This window comes from Haemaphysalis longicornis, unplaced genomic scaffold, assembly GCF_048455015.1.
Source record: "Haemaphysalis longicornis isolate Haplotype H1 unplaced genomic scaffold, Haemaphysalis longicornis Haplotype H1 scaffold_1, whole genome shotgun sequence".
Taxonomy (NCBI): Eukaryota; Metazoa; Arthropoda; class Arachnida; order Ixodida; family Ixodidae; genus Haemaphysalis; species Haemaphysalis longicornis.
Window position 1 is genome coordinate 423,300,113 of NW_027526203.1, and position 4,720 is coordinate 423,304,832.

A 4,720-nucleotide genomic window follows, 5' to 3' on the forward strand; every position below is an offset into this window, starting at 1 on the left:
GACTAAGCGTTTTATGAGGCTATAATATCATCAGTTTAGATTCGAACGGTTCAGTGGTCCACGCCGTTTGCTGGAATTCTGAAATTCGCAAGTGGGAATACGTAGTGGACTAAATACCTAAAGGCTCTTCGCTGCACACTGAGCCCCTTTAAAGTCGCCGTCACAATTCCACACACACAAATACCCAAGAAGGCATGTTTCTAGGCGTCCTAAAAGCAATCTGGTAACAAAGTAGGAAGCCCCGCGTGCTTTTGGTAACTGCCGTTATATGGCCAGGTGTATCCCCATGAAATTTAATTTAACTTTAATCCCCATTAAAATTAATTTACCCCTTGCTAAAAATGTTTACGGATGGCGGCTAATAGAATTTCATGGTGCTCTTATTTGGAATGCTGTACCGGCAGATGTGAAAGCCGCACACAACTTTTCCGCGGCCATGGAGCGTTGTATGTTAGAGGATAGTGCTGTAGTTTGAGTAATAATCTATGTGCTTTTCTTTGTCCCCAAAATGCATTGTGTAATCCAGCATATGTATCCGTACCTGTTCCGTTTGCCACTCTGCTACCGCTTGCTGAGTTACGCGGTATGTCTAACCATTGGTCCCGACACTAACCAGCCAGGTTATGGGAGCAAAAATGTTTTTTGTAGCTTTTTTGTATCACATGTTGAAAGTGACAATAAAAAAAGACCAAAAAAGAAAGCCTTGCTAGACACCCAAAACAAAATAAAATAAGCGTTAAAAAATATAAAAAAAACTACATATACGTAGTCCCCTTCAAGGCTGCTTCACTGCCATGTCCAATTGCGTTGCTTGAAAAATATTTTTCTTAGGCCAAAAAGAAGTTCTGATATGAAAGTACGAAGGCCCGAGAGCCTTATAATAAATACCTAAACGAAACCACACGTATCCCTATAACCTGTTATACACTCGCCCCTTTAATTAAAGTCGGATTTCCTAGTATTCACAAAAGAAGCTGAGTAGACATTTTTTTCAGGGGCAGTATAAGAATTCTCATGTTGCAGGCCCAAGGGCATTTTAATAAATACCTCAGCAAGACCTGATATATACCTATGAAGCGGGATAAACCAAGTACCTCTAAAGTCGGCTTACTTTTTTAACCGCCTGCATTATGGGAAGACATCTTTAGGAGGCTATATAAGAAGCCTAGTATGAGTGCCCTAGCGACATCTATTGATAGCATTTTCGGATGCGGCGAAAGCGCGACGCACCAAGCGTTACAGATGGACGGACGGGTGTCCTTGTTGATTCCATGTAGAAATGCTTAATAATTTAAGAAAAAACAGATCATGGGAGATACAGACACAACCTTAAACAATGACGCCTTTGTCTGTACACTCCTCGCTTAGCGCCTGCTCCCCGGCTCAGTCAGAAGACGCTCATAATCAAGGGGAAACTTCACGGTAGCACCGCTATCCCACTCGTCGTCGAGATCAACATACCACTTCGCATCTTTTTCGCTGGCGGGAACAAACTGGCACCTTTAAAGTGCTTGCCGCCCACCTTTTCGCAAGACTTTTTTAAGCGAAGCTTCCTTTGGTTCATCTGTCAGGTTTCGATGGGGCTGCTGCTGCTTCTGCTTTAGGCGTTCGTGCGCCGCTATGTTTTATCCTGAAACCACGGGGCAAGAATAAGATAGGAGGTGAAACGAGGCTTCCTAGCGCGGCCAGATAATGTCACAAGCGCTCGTCATAGGTTGAACTAGCGGCATCTGCCGGGGGGGAAGAAACTGCGTGGCCACCGCGATCGGCATTTCACCGCGCAGCCACAGAATAAATTGCAGCCGCTATCATTTTGTTCATCAGGTTCCGCTACCCTCTCCTTCGCCGTCGCAGCTACGTAGCTTTGCAGTCCGCCCTTAGTGTTCATTATGACATTATCTGGTCGCTTTCCCCTGCTTGCCGCAATGGGCCGTTTCGCCTTCCATATATTCTTGCTCCGTGCCTTCAACCGACAACTACAGCTAGCCTCCACGTAGAGAGCCTGCGAGACCCGGTAAGCGACTCGCGGGGGGTAGAGGACGCGCCTGGAGAAGTTACATGAGATAACACTCGCTTCATCCATGACTTGCTTCCTCAGGCCGCGTCGAAGGAGTCTCTGGGGGAGCGAAGGGCTAAGATGAGGGGGGGAAGGGGCAGGGGGGCCCGGGGAAGCGTTAGCTACTGCACGTATCACGTTCTCTGCACTTGGAGCTGGCGGCATCTTTGGCAGGGAGATTAAAATGAAACGTTTCTCATCACGTCTCGTGTTTGTCGACGCACTCGCCACGGCTTACTATTCTGACAAATCAGCAACTGCGTCATGTTCTTTCTATGTTCTACGTCTATGTTCTACGTCTACGTTCTTTCTACTTTCGTCCCTGTTTTGTGAGCGCTTAGTGCCGTGTCGCCTATGTTCTTTCTACTTTCGTCCCTGTTTTGTGAGCGCTTCCACCTTCAAGATGAACAGCTACCAACTAGCCCAATTGTCCGTTCTACTGCAGGCTACACCACTGCGCGACACAATCGCATACACCGAAACAATTCGGCATGTGAGCTTAGTGATTCCCATTCTTACCGATTTAAACTAGTCATTTAAAGCTGAGGGAACTTTCATAATCGTTATTTATCAGAATCAGTTGCAACTTTCGCCTTTTGTAATAGCTCTTAAAACACAGCCGAATCGGTATTCACCAATTTAGAAAACCGAGTCCCATTCGTGGCAAGCAGTGCGCAAAAGGTAGCGTTTCTGTAGCGGCCAGATGTCTGTATGTGGTTTGTACACATTGTTTTCCCGCCCTGAAATACAATCCGTAACGTATGTTTGCCGTACGACCACTTAATTCCGTCGGGTGCGAGTTACCCTGGAGGTGATGTCGAACAAGTTAATCAAGCCGTGCGAAGGCAGCGCACAATGGACGGGAAGCTGCACCAAAACAGACCCAAAACAACAGTCGCTAAAGCAGACGGCAAAGCCGTACCACCGCCGCCGCCGCCGCCGCCGGCGAGCAGCCCCTTCCACTCCGGGAACGCTGGGTAAATTCGCCGCGCCAACTACAGTGTGCTCCGTGAGGGAAACCATCCGCCCCGCCCCCACTCACCCCCGCCGCCGCCTCCGCCGCGTTGTGAGTTTGTTGTCCAGCATGCCACGAAAGAACCGTAGGTTGGTAGAGCTAGAAAACTTTGCTTTAAAAAGGGGCAAGAGCCGGTGTCGAACCACCGACCTTGGCATCAGACGCTAAGACGGAACCCCTACACCACACCGACAGTCGCTTTGGGGCGTTTATAGCCTCGTCCTCAATATTCGAATATCGCGAGACGGCACACTAGCCATGCCTGCAGCGCTGTGCTATAGTGTGTCGTCGGACGGTACTCTAGACACTGCGATTATATGTAGAAGAAAAAAAAATGCAGAAAAAACATAGATTTCTTTATGGCGTCGAAAGAGAACAAACGTGCCACTTTAGATGATATGACAGGAGGGAACAGAGAGAAAAGGGAGGTCCTTAGTCCACGGTTTAAAGAGGCTCGGGTGAACGCGCGCTGCATAGGCTTAGTAGAGGTATAGCTCAGAAAGCGTTTCAGCGGGAAAAGAACGTCCTTCCCCAACAACTAAATCCGACACCTGCATGCGCGATACACTGCGCGCAACAGAAGTCCTAGATCAGGGAACGTGGAGCGGCTCTGGCATGTATATAACGGTATTGAAAAATGTACCCACCTTACAACGTCTTTGTTGCACGCGAAACCACCTTTGGAACGAGCATAAGCCGTTGCTGATGACGAGGGCTTATAGTGGTGATGATGATAATGATGAAGAAGAAGTTACGCGCAAGAGTGGCGCGTACTCGCAAAGGGGATTGACCAGGGCTGAAGCGTACACTTTCGTAAACTGTGATCACCTGTTTACTCGCCTTTACTCCAGACTGCTGCTGCGCGAGGAGCTAGCTGTTAGACAATCTCGCGACATTCCATTTCCCGAACACTACTGAACCCACACTTCCTGCACTGTGCAGAGCATCAGTTCAGTATTGTGATAGACTGAACACTGCACCTAAAGCAATTTAAAATCTATAGAACCAGCATTCCTTGCAAAAGCCAAATTGGTCAATTGATTGAGAGCATGGTCACATGAGAAGAACGGTGACGGAACAATATAATTTGAAATGGCGTGGTCTCAAACCCAGACCATTAAATTGGAACCACAGACTACCTCATAGCTACAAAGGTCGATCGGTCAGTTCTTTCAGCAGTTAGTCAACATAATGTCGCTACTGCTACTGTTGAAAGCCAATAAGTAGATGGTGTAAATGCTTCCATGAAGTGGCTGCTCTCTACCTTTCTACCGTTTAGGAAACGAAACTTGGCCAGATCTCGGATGTTCAGGAGGCAAAATTTTTTAGAGCGAAAATTTACATTTATTCAAAGCAACTCCGTATCGAAGACGTGGTGTTGTTACGAAATTCGTCTTCGATATTCTCGGATTGAGCGCCAAAGCGTATATAGTACACACTAAGACGCGGTGGCGACTTATTCTGCCGCTGGACATAGCCATTTCGGCGACATTGCGGCCACCCAAGCGTCCACCCGGGAGGGCTCCCATGACGACTGGAAACGTTCAGCGGAAGTGCTGACAAAGCAACGTGCGGAGCCTTCCTTTCAACGGCAGGCTGAGCGTTCCTGTGTTCTTCGGCGGCATGCCGCGCATAGTTGTCGTGCTCTT